Genomic DNA, 13,010 nt, shown 5'->3' with positions numbered 1-13,010 from the left:
CTTTTTAAAATTATAACATTTCGTCACTTGAGAACCAGAGGAACGTAACTCCAAAAATATGGTTTTCGTTTTCTTCATGTTTGGACACAATTTTGAAATCACCACTTGGTGTAAATGGAACGTAACGCCATCTGTTCTCCTTGTCAATCATTTGTTGTAATGTAGCTCAATTACTATCTTATTAAAAACACATCTTTCTATTAAAAAAAAAAAAAAAAAGTCTTCTCGCCTGTAAACCTACGAAAATGGAGTTACGTTCCTCTGGTTCTCATGCGACGATTTGTCATTAACTGAATAACTCAAAAATAGTAAGAGAATGTGTGCATGTGGCGAGAAAGAGAAATAAAGGTAATGTTTTTCAATTACACGAACTTTACCTTGACAATAAGCAAATTTAGTTTGGCGTTGTGTAAAAGTCCTTTAAACTGAAAATACTTGATCTTTCTCGGAAGACTCTGACTACTTTGTCATCATTTTGTCTCCATCGTCTACACAAGTTCTAATTCAGGTTCCACATATTCTTGCATCAGAACTGCCTGGCAACTGAAAAGTAAATATTAATTCTTACTTGAAAAACTACAAGATTAATATATATTTCCCTTTCATAATAGGTAAGTACAAAATTTACATGTTAATAATCGGAACACAAGTTTACTTAATATTCAATCCATTATCTTCTGACTAAATACAGTAAGGCCGGCTATACACTACGAGATAAATCCTAGGAAATATCTTAGGATTTATCTTCGGAAAAATGTTATGACATATCTCGTAGGAAATCCTACCGTTTTGCGCCATGCACGCTAGTTTTCCTGTCAGACCGAATGACGTTATTCAATATTATGAAATAGTTCTATTTAATAAAAGTACAAAATTGATGAATTCCTATGCTAATTACACTGCACATAATAGTAATATTAATCCAGGCGCTATATTGTTAAATTGGATACCTCTTTAAAAAAAAAAAAAAAAACAAGAAAAAAACTATAAAAATCAGAAGGGTGCTGGTGTACTTTCGGCGCACCACATTTTAGAAGATCTACAGGTAAAATTCAGTACTTTGCATGAAAAGACATATTTATAAAGAACAAATATCTGCAAACAATAAAATTAAATACAAAGTAATACACCTATATTTTATGTTTACAAGTGTAAAATCATTATAAGTGTTTTACGACGGATAAAACAAGTGAGGGACAATGCATATCAGAAGAGGTCCAGCTACTTTTTCTAAGAAATGTTACAATTTCGGTAGTTTCTGTTCACATTAGTTTCGTTTGGGTTAGTTCAGGTTATTTGCGATTAGGCTATATTATATTAGTATAGGAGTCCGCATAATTTCCAAAAAATAATAGAATTTCGCTATTTTCCTATTAATACTAGGTTAGTTTAGTTCCATTAGGTTAGGTTGTGTTTGGTCTAAGTACTTGGGTCTTCCATTTCTCCTGTAAACTTTGTATTTTTTACGTTCTCCTGGACTCATGCGAAATATTTACCTAAGTGAGTGCATATAAAAGATGACCGGTGATATTTTCCACCACCGGTGTATTTCTGCACAATTTACAGAAGCTGTAATTTGTATTAACAAGATGAGGGCTACTAGCATGATACCATGACCAGTGCTGTTCAAACTCGTATCATTGCCAAAACCCACTCGTTTGCACTACTTTCGCTGACGTGCCTGCTTCCTTCGAATGCAGCCCCTCGCTGACACACGTTTCTCCGCTTCGCCTTGCACTGACTCGTTTAGATAGCATTCGTGCATTTCACTGGCCACCTAGCACTGGCTGGTTTGTGATTTTTGCACTATAGTTTTTATACTATACATTCGGACGCTGTATTTATAGGCAAATCGTAAAACAGGGTGTCTATCGGTCACGAATGTCATGAAATCAGAAAACGGTCATGAAAATCACGAAATTTAGCTTTTGGGATCACGATTTTTTTTTAACTGTACAAATGTAAGTACATATTGGAAAATGTTGTTTTATAAAACGTCAAAATTCACCACCAAAAATGTCTATAGTCGGCTTTAGACGCTACCGAATCACTAGTAAAGTACGTTTCTATCGCATGGATGAAAATTCGGCCTAATTTGCACCCAAATTCGCTCTTCAGAATGTTAGAAAACTGTAATTTGGTAAAGAAAAGGTCACGAAAAAGTCACGAAATTTCATTTTGGAATTTTAGTAGACACCCTGTAAAAGACTTGCAGTTTTTCAATAATTGCTTTTGATAGTCCCCTTGAATTTTATTTATGCCTTGTGAGATATTTTCATGTCGCTCAACCCACATCATTTAGGAAACAATAATAAGGAAATGAATGACAAATTATAATTTTTCAACAGTTATTTCGAGTGGTGCACCAAAAGTAAACCTGCACGATCAGAAGTTAAATTAGCAACACATATCGCATCAGTTGTCTGTTTTCACTTGTTTTGTTTTCACTTTCTCTCACCTGATGTCGCTTAAATCGAAATCTTACGAATTTTCTTTTCGAAATAGAGCCTCCTCTAAACAAGAGAAACCTCATAGGATCGTTCAGAACACAGGAAAGGACATGCGATCTGACGCCATACACTTTGAGATTTTGACTCTAGGATAAATCGTAATAATTTTACTAGGATCTATCCTATAATGTATAGTAGGCCTAACCGTTGTCGCTAATAAATTCCAATATGAAGTGGGCAGCTTTTCTTTTAGTATAAGAGTTTTTTTTTTTTTTTTTTTTAAATTATCTTGGGTTTTAAAATAGGCGAGACAATTAGTGCCAATAGCAGTGAACATATTTGTTAATAATTATCCCATAGAAACGTTGCCAGCGCAGTATTACGATGATGAATTTATTTTATTTCCCTTTAACTTTAAAATTATTTTAAATGAATTGTAAGTATTTAAGAAAAATAATGTTAAAAACTGAACTACGTTGACATTCGTAAATAGGTTAATTCTGACAACAGTATAAAAACTTGTTGAATAACTGTCGGTATTTTAAAGAAATATTCTTTTACTTGTTATTAGTGGAACAAATCTATAACATTACGGAATGTTTGAGTGGCAGTGCACGTACACCAAGCAGGAAAATTATAAAAAGTAACATCATTTACGAGTATCTGGTTAACCTTCAGTGATAGTAATTCTACTTTACATAAGTCTGAAAGAAAAGCTGCGATGATTCTTATTACGGAAATTTTTTCTTGAAGAGTATCAGATATGCGTCTGACACGAATAGTCGATATATAATAAATTACATGTCAGAAAATAATGAGAATATAATCATAATACCAAAAATATATATTATTAGCACTTTTGCTAAAAATCTCTTAACAGAGAAGATGGGCAAGAAGTAAGGGAAAAAAAGAAAGACAAAGAGAAAAACCTGAAAGCATCCGATTAGGCACCATGTTTCGAATGCAGGGTCATGTGACTACGTGATAATTAACAGGCTGCAAGTAGTAGGTGGACTGTTTAATGGAGAAAGATAAAAGTATTGGGACGGGTAGGTCCGTAAAAGTGTAATGGAGCGAAGGAATAATGAATGTATAATTTGGTATAATGTAAGGAAAATAATTGAAGTATAAAAATGGATGAAGACATTAAAAAAAGAACAAATAATAAGCAAACAAAATGAAAATAAAAAAGCAGAAGACAACCAGAAATGTGTTGGAAAAATAATTGTAAATAATGACATAATCTAAATTAACAGTAATAAATTTGCAAAGAAAAGGAAACTACGCAAAACGGAATGAGTGTAATGAGATAGGGTATTATGGATGACTAACATCTAGGGCGGCGGTTCAAGTACAAAATGAATGATATGTGTCTTCCCGCTTCTTTCTGAGGGACGTGGAAGTGTCTGGGAGAACGATCTTAAGGGTACGCGGAGGGTTTGGTAAAATGTACTATTGTGATTGATTGTGTGCTCTGATACAGGTAGATAAAAAAATTCGATTTTTTTTTTTAAATCGCCGATTTGGAAGGCTGGACTGCGAATACATATAAAGATGTAAATATGTTGCAAGGATGTTATCGTTGTGTGTGTTGGAAGGTCGAACTGATATCCAACATCGGACAGTGTTAATCTTAATTTCTAGTATTTTTTATGGGATATTTCAATCTTGCAAAAAACGATCTGCTACTGTAAAATCGCTTTATTACTAGCTGCCCCAATACCATTCCAGCGTGCATTCCCTATAGAAAACAATGAATCTTGCTTCGCCATACACCCTACCCGCCGTAAAATCATTTACTGAATGCTTCCTAACATTCAGAGCCTCATTACGAGAACTGGATCCCTAAATAACGTACACACTTCCATCGAAGAAACGCCTGAAATCCAGATGTAAAACCTGTTCGGGATGTTCGATACCAATCTGACCTTACGATCCCAGTGGTGCTAAAACTCTAGTCTTTTGATTCACATCAACAATCACTGATATTTTTAAAGCGCTCAAATTCCCAGTCTATCTATCCCTGAACACGCAACATATCACATAATACATTTGATCACACCTTCCACGTAAGTGGGCCAACATAACGTATCAACAGCTGCCAAAGAGTAATCGTAATAATAATAATAATAATAATAATAATAACAACAAAGTCCTCTTATAACAGTTACAAAGACAAAAATATGCGTAGCACATGAGATAATATTCCTCAAAAATACATTCGTATCATACGCGTGACTTACTATTATTTCTAGTGTTTTCACGTATATTATACTTACATATTTATTTACGTATTTAGCGATATTCCGTTTCATATTTCCTCCGTTTTTGTTCTTACTAAATTTTGGATTGTATTCTCTCTACGTGGAAATCTGAATCTTTTTCGTAGTGTTTGTTTTTTCTTATCATATTCTTTTATAATTGTTTGTTATCTGTGTATATTTATTGTTTGAAAAATAATATATGAACGTGGTTAAGTGCTTGGAGAAGGCTGCAGAGCTTTAATTTTGACGTATAAAAGAAACTGTCAATAAATAAATGAGAAACCACAAGATTTTTCCCCAGATTCTTTGTATACCTCAGAAAGTTAAGAAAAGACTTCTCATTACCATCCTATCCGCAAAGCGCCTCCCTGGTCTTAGTCGTGTGTAACACCCTGCGCAACTACAACCACTCCGTGTACTAAACATTTCTTTTTATGAGCTCCTTCGTGGCTAAGCGGTTAGTGTCCGCGTCTTTGGTGTGGGAGACCCGGGTTCGATTCCCGGCGGGAGCTCATGTGGTTCGAATTCCACGTTAATCAGTAGGTCCATCTCATATAGCCTCGCCGCTGAAATGGACGTTAAACTCAAAATCAATCAACATTTATTTTTATCTGTTGCTAATTTCCCTGCTAAGTGGGCTTTGTGGTGAACAAACACTATGTGCGTGGATTTTCTCGGGGTTCTTCCATTTCCGTCATTCTACCATTCATCTAATCGTCACGGTCTTCCGTAGCCTCTATGCATAATCATAGGACATTAAACTAAACAAAATTGCAAATTACTTTATAATTATTACTATATACCGTATAGATATATTATTATTACTATATATATACCGTATAATATATCTGATCTTCCATTTTAAAATTTATTATTATTATTATTATTATTATTATTATTATTATTATTATTATTATTATTATAAGAAATTCATTTATTTTTATTAAATTAATTACTTTTGTGTAATTTCTTATTTTTATTTTTTTTAAACTTTTTTCCTGTATCATGCATTCTTTCGGTCTTCATTTATTATTCCTTTAGTTCTTTGGGATTCCTACGGATCTACCGACTCTACTAGTGTTACCTTCCTCTACTAAACTCCTATCTACTTACAGCAGCGTTTTTTAATCGTCTTGAGTTTTTATTACACTAATTGTGTTATTTAAAAGGCTACAGCACACCTATAAAAACTTGTAAGTTCTTTTGCATAGCTAATGAATGCCATGTTGCTTTGTATTTTTATCATAAAGAAACATTACCTATGTAATCGCAACTGCCTGACTATCAAATAATGAAAAGTAGTTATTGTTATCGTTTTGAAAGATATAAATAATAAACGTTTCTATAAAGCGTACATTATATTCCCTTAAGGAGGATCTGTGTCGTTAATTACTTTCAGTGTCTTAACCTTTCTTCCGATACACCGGTGATGGCACACAGTTTGAAAATGAGTTGATGTATACTCTGGGAACACATCACGTGATCGTGAAAAAAACATGGCGAATACATAACACTTCTCAGCTTTTTTTCTCTGCTCTTTTGATTTTTCTTTTCTTCCTACCTCTGACCCTCCTTGCCTGATGAAGTATCTTAGCGAAAGAGATTAGTGCTTTTTTTGTGTGAATGTGTGTTAGAGAGATTGTATTTTACAATTTTATTGTAATTCATTCGTTTTCTACTTCCGTTTTAGGACTCCTTTATTCCAACCACTTGTATTGTAGTATTTCTACTTGTGCTAATTGAATCTATACTTACTTAGCGTAGTTTCTCAATCAGTTGGTCGACTGCTGGACCACCAGCTAAGTAGTAAATATTATCGAAGACATCTCTGATAGATATTCAGAAGAATCTGTGCAAAAGAAAGATACAATTAACGTCTAATTGAAGGGGAAAAAAGTCGGACACTCACCACTCACAAGTGTAAATAACAATTATATGACATTTTAGAGTCAATCGGGCTCTTATCAGTTGAAGGAGTTAAAAGGAAGGTTAAATATTTGTAAAAATATTTTTCACAAACGCTTTTCTACTGGTGTAATTGCCTTGTTTATTTCAAATATACCAAAACTCTCTTCAGATGATTTGTTTAGATTGTGTGAATTCAGTAAACTTATCCATTTTTGATTGGTTATTGTGTTATTGAAAGAATAGTTTTTTTTTTTTTTTTTTTTTTTTTTAAAGTATTATTAACTGAATAGAAGGCACGACTACAAAACTGATGTTCATTATTATTTATGAAAAGTATATACTAGTAAATTATAAATACTAGTTTATTTCTAATAGAAAAGCCTTTGACAGTTGTAAAGTTTTTATTTTTATATATATAATTTTTCAGGTAAAAAACTGAAGTGAATATTGATAAGTATATCTAGACAAGCCTTCAGCTAGCTGGTGACTCCGCGTCCAGACCCCACATTTGCTCGGCCTACGGCCTCTCACATCATATTTCAACCTTTGCTTCCGTCCTTCGCACTGCAACATTGCAAAAGAAAATTAATCTTTTTCTTCCTTAGAATACGCATTTTAATCAGAGTGAAATGATAAAACCCATGTCGTCTCAAGAGGTAATTATGTTCAAAAATTCACTTCAGATTGTTCGTCCGTTTTCCGCTGGTGATGAGACTGACAATCTCGAAGTCAGTTTTATATATTGAGAAAAAAAAATTATAAATTGTCCTTTTCACTCGTTAAAAACGGAATTTCCAAAAACGCTTTGTCATACTATTCTTATTTGTTTCTAATAAGGAGTTTATATACCAACTTTATATCGCTAACATATTCTAATCTTAAGGATTTTTTAAGATACAACCATCTTATAACGATTGAAACCCTACTTTTTTTTTCTTCCTTTCTAAGGGGAATATCAAGAAACACATCTTTAATTATTTTTAAATGAAAAGCCTAGATACCGATTTTCATATCTCTAACTTGAAGGAATTTCGAGATATGGCCATCATATTACAACAATTGTAGCTCCTATCCTTCTTCGTTTTACTTTTTTCGTAAATCTAGAATAGTTACGAGGGAAAATATTTCTCTATCCTATTTGACAATACAAATGTATTACTTCTGGAGATCCGAACCTAGTAATAATTCTCATCCTTCTAATATACCTCGGATTACACTTAAATTACATCACTCAGTTACCATTTGCTAATAAAAATGCAACAAATCCACATAAAAAGTAGTTAAGACAAAACTCACTTCCCTTGCTTGGTTCAGAGCTTACTCGTATAAAATTTTTGGATGTAAGAATGGGAATGGTGAGACAGGAACAGGAAAATGCTATCACGCTCATTTTGTAATATATGCACATGAACTGTAGAACTGAAGTACTGATAAATAATATGATAAGCTGTCGTCTCTTTCCTCTTTTCCGAAACAAAGGCAGAAATGTTTCTACACTATCCCAAACCACGTGGCTTTGTTTCAGGCCAAACTTGAAGGGACGTCATCGCCTTATATCGTCGGAACGTAAAGAGCAGAAAATGTATTTTCTTAAATATCATTATACCCTCCGAAAATAAGACGAAAAAGCGCTGAAGCAAGCATGTAAAGTTCTATGGAATGATAATTCATGATACGTGTGTGTGTGTGTGTGACACAGCGTTTATGCTAAAAGGTTATAAAACCGCTTTCTTTCATATTTGGCTCCTGATTTGAGGTATTATTCTGGTACTTGCTTGAGATGTTTTGAGGGAGGCTACAGAAATCTTCAGAACTCCGTCGTGGCTAAGCGGTTAGCGTACACCCATTGTCGTGGGAGACGGTTCGATTCCCGGTGGAAACTCATCTCACGTAAAGCAGTAGGTCCACGTCTCACATAACCTAGCAACTGAAAGGGACGCTAAATTCAAAATTAAATCAAATCATAAGAAATCTTCAGTCAGGACGGCTGGCACTTGAATCATGAGTGTAAATAAGGGATTTTATTTCATCTCTTTATATTACATAGAATTATCCACTTCTTTGTTATTTACAAAATTGTCTACTTCCTCCTTTCTACAAATCGAAATATAATCAAGTGCCAAATGCGAAGTGTGTCCAATGAAACGCGGATAGGTCTTCACGGATTTCCTTTGCGCCGCAAATGAATTCCATAGTTTCCCTGCAAATAGGTACAATGGAACATAAATGCTTAAATGATATTTTAAGTAGGAATATGGCTTTAAATGTACGTATAAAATTTAATAAAAACCAATTTTGCTCAATAAAACCCAATTCAACCCAATAAAACCTTCTGGGCTGTTCTTTTCTTTTTCTTTTTTTTTTTTTGTGCCTAGGTTTTTCACAACCTGAGTAAAGTACAATTACTGCGTGTTACTAAGGCCCTTTAATCGTAAAATCCACTGTAAGAAAGCAAATTTCCATCACTTCAGTTCTTAAAACAATAATTTTATTTTAAAAATTCAGTTCTTCAAAATCATCTTATTTAAGAAAGCCTTTTCTTTGAAAAATACATTTAATAAAGCATTTTTTTTCTCTCGCTCCTGATCTTGAGATACTATTCCACTATTTGCCTGGCGTGTTTTGAGGAACTAAAGCAGTCCTTGGACTGGCTCAGGAATTTAAATCCCCCTAAGCGTAATAGGGGATTTTATTCGTATTCTATATTGCATATGTAGAATTATCCACCTCTTTGTTACTCTACAAAATTGTCTACATCTTTATTTCTAGAAATCAAAATATAAGCAAGTGTAACAGGATCAAAGTTTTCCCCAGAAAACGCGAATGGTACTTGACGGATTCCCTTGTGCGACTTAAATTTAGTTCAATACTTCACGATTATGCACCGAGGCTAAGGAAAACTGTAATGATGAGATGGGTGATAGTGGTGACGTGGCGAAAGTGAGAGGAAACGAGAGAACCCCCGAGAAAACCCATGCACAGGGTTCTTATCAACCACAAGCTCCACTTAATGTAAGCTAGGATCGAACCATCAACCCGCGCCAGAGGTGTCACCGCTGCCTCACATTGGAATTCCACCGTTTCATGTGTACAAGGAAACATGAATGCTTAAATGGTATTTTAAGTAGGAATATGGCTTTAAATATAAGGGTACAAAATTTAATAAAACATAATTATGCCCAATAAAACCTACTGGGCTTAAAGTGTTCATTTATTATGTAGCCAAAATCCACGGTGAAATCTTCACACCTAAACAATAAAAAAAGTCCATATAAACATATGGCGGAAAACTCATTGTTTCAAAGTTACGAGATGCCGAAATCGAGAAAATTGTAACTTTGAGGCTGCCTAGCTCGAAAACTATGAGAGATATCAACGGCGGTTAAAGAAATATTAGAGAAACTACTCGCTGTCTAAATAAACATATTTCAGAGTTGGGAGTATCGGCGCAACGGATTTTATCGAGGGAGCTGCGGTATAGAATCCGCTCTTCCTCCCCTCTCTCTAAAATCATATACGCCGGTACAACCCAACTCTGAAATATGTTTATTTAGATAGACAAGGTACTAGTTTCTCTAATATGTCTTTAACCGCCGTTGATATCTCTCATAGTTTTCGAGCTAGGCAACCTCAAAATTACAATTTCCTCGATTTCGGCATCTCGTAACTTTGAAACAACGCATTTTTCGCCATATATTCATATGGACTTTTTTTTTTTTTTTTTTTTTTTTTTTTTATTGTTTAGGTGTGAGCATTTCACCAGTGGATTTTGGCTACATAATAAATGAACACCATATATATATGTATATGAAACTTGTTTTTCACAACTCTGTTTTAAATGGAAAGTCCAAACACCAGATTTCATGTCTGTAACCTTAAGGGATTTCGAGATATGACCATCCTGTTATAACAATTTTATCTCTACCCTTTTTTTCTTCTCGTCTTATTTTGTTTCCTTGATGGGGCAAATGTCAAAATAAATAAATAAATAAAATAAAATAAATAAATAAATAAATAAATAAATTGCTTCGATAAAATACTGCCAAAATATTTGACACGGATGGCTGTACGTGGTAATTTGTTCTACGTAGTAATTATCATTACGAATATTATATTATTCCGAGTGTTTCTTTGGTATAACGGTAGACACCACAGTCATATAATTTCTCCCGCTCCCATTTTTTCCTAAGTTGTATCTTCATTTCATTTTTTTTTAATGAAACATCAACAAATTCATTTGAAAAATTAGTTTGAACAAAATTTATCTCTATCAGTAAACTGTTATGACACGCTTGGAAATTCAAATTGTTATTCTGCTTATAGGTTTGTGCAATTCCTGAATACCGTTTGCATTTCTGAGATTTCGACTCTTCCCTGAAGTCTTGGTTACGGAGGAAGGAAAAAGCAAGGGAAAGAAAAATAAAAACATGAAGAAAAAAGAAGAAATGGAGTTACCGTAGTTGACAGTGCCAGCGATACTTTATCAAAACGAAAAATCAAACGTCAAATGGTGGAAACGCTAGTTGCAATATGAATGGGTTAATTTACGCATACTTTAGTTCGTTGATGTTGTCAATTCATGTTAATATCTTTATTGTTATGCCAATACTATTAAAATTTTGTAGTTGGGGCTTCCCATGATTTTTTTTTTTTTTTCTAATTTTAGTTTTCTAAATGAATAAATACATTTTCAAAAACTAGTCTTTCTACTTCATTTTTAGCCTCCAATAAAATATTTGAATCTTGTATCTTCTGTTTTGTTTCTTTTAGATGTTTAGACAGACTTAACAACGAATTTCCCACTTTGACATCCGTAATGTGTTCCACCATGCAGACGTTGATGTTTCTTTTAGTCTTACCTTTCTTATGTAACTGTGATGGCAACTGCATATTATTTCGTAGATCCACACTTCATCATTGAGATCTGTATAATATTGGATGATGTTTTTCTCTAAGGTTTTTTTTCTTTCTTTCTTTCTTTTTCGGAGAATGGGTGAGTCAAAGCTGTACGAAAAATGGTGCTGTGTAAAAATCTTCTTTAGTGATGATGTTAGTCTGGGGAAAATAGAGGTCCCACTCATTTCGTGTCATTGAGTAGTTTCAGATTTGTCGAAACGTGAATTTCTTCTAGCTTTGTTAAGTCAATTTATTAATAATAGAACTGGTTACCCATTCATACTGCCAAACTTAAACAAATTATCAGTTTGTATCTGTAAATCAGATTCCAAAGAGGTGAGTCGAATAGCACGTGAAAAAGAAATCCTTTCAAATATTTGCTTTAGTCATTGCAGAATGAGCAGATTTATAATGCATATATTGAATGCCTGCAGTGGGCATATAATGAACACTAGTAACTAACTTTGTGTTGTCTCTTCTCATATTAATATCTACGTAAGTTAGCCTTCCTTTTCGTTTTCTACCGGGAATTTCAAATTGCTATGTGTTGTTCAATTTTTTCATCAAACTCTGTTTTATCTTTGTACAAAGAAAGTACACTCATGTCCAAAATTATTGTCGCATGTCTATAAATATGTTGTTGTAAGAATATAATTTGATAACGAATTCGCCCGGTATTTCTTATAACGTTAGTATGTATATAATCAGCAAAGACATGTATATGGCAAATTTCATGTCAAAAGAGAAATAAATAAGAACAATAAGACAAAAATAAAACTTTCTTGTCCATTTAGCAACATTTTGTTTTATTCATTCTAATTTTCGTTTTTACAATTCTTTTCCTATGAAATTTACCACAAATCTACATTTCCCGATTATACGCATATCAGTATTGAAAGTACCCTGCAAAATCATAATCAAATTATATTCTTACAAGAAGACAGTTATAGATATGCGACAATCATTTTGGACATGAGTGTACATCGTCCACGTATCTGTAACAGCATACCATGTCCAGTACCTATTTTTTGAATATTTTACTTTCAATCATAAACGTATTTTCCTTGTACACACAGCTTGATTTTTTATTGAAAAAAATTGAACAGCACATAGCAATTTGAAATTCAAAGGTAGAAAATGACAAGGAAGACACTTACTTATGTAGATTTAAATATGAGAAGAGACAACAATAAGTTCGATACTAGTGTCCATTATATGACCTCAACTGGAACTCAATATATTCATTATAAATCTGCATATATTTCGAAGAATTTCTTTTTACGTGGTATACGACTTACCTCATTGGAATGTAATTTACAGATAAAAATCCGTCATTTGTTGAAATTTAGCAGTATCAATGGGTATCCAGTTTGATTATTAATAAATTAGTGTAACAAGGTTAGAAGGAATCCACGTTTCGATAGACCTGAAACCGAAATCAGAGACTCAAGATAGTGAAAATAACTATTTTTCCCAGAATGACAATAGCACT

The 13,010-nt window shown here is 33.4% G+C and overlaps 1 protein-coding gene and 1 long non-coding RNA gene across 4 annotated transcripts in view; one reads left to right on the top strand and one right to left on the bottom strand.

Annotated features, from left to right (window-relative positions):
- Positions 1-13,010, top strand: part of bs (serum response factor blistered) — a 217,938-nt gene that overhangs the window by 108,052 nt on the left and 96,876 nt on the right. The window lies entirely within an intron of this gene.
- Positions 1-13,010, bottom strand: part of LOC145686065 (uncharacterized) — a 71,068-nt gene that overhangs the window by 4,742 nt on the left and 53,316 nt on the right. Inside the window, exons 3-4 of one of the 2 annotated variants that reach the window (XR_014131512.1) lie at positions 6,470-6,563; positions 378-543 (exon numbers count right to left, since the gene is read on the bottom strand). This is a non-coding gene — a long non-coding RNA (uncharacterized LOC145686065). The remainder of the gene's footprint in view (positions 1-377; positions 544-6,469; positions 6,564-13,010) is intronic. The other variant, XR_014131513.1, reaches the window with a different exon arrangement.

Source organism: Thermobia domestica, chromosome 5 (genome assembly GCF_964235325.1).
Source record: "Thermobia domestica chromosome 5, izTheDome1.hap1.1, whole genome shotgun sequence".
Classification (NCBI taxonomy): Eukaryota; Metazoa; Arthropoda; class Insecta; order Zygentoma; family Lepismatidae; genus Thermobia; species Thermobia domestica.
Note: the sequence above shows the minus strand (reverse complement) of the source record. Positions and strands in the feature narration are given on the sequence as shown.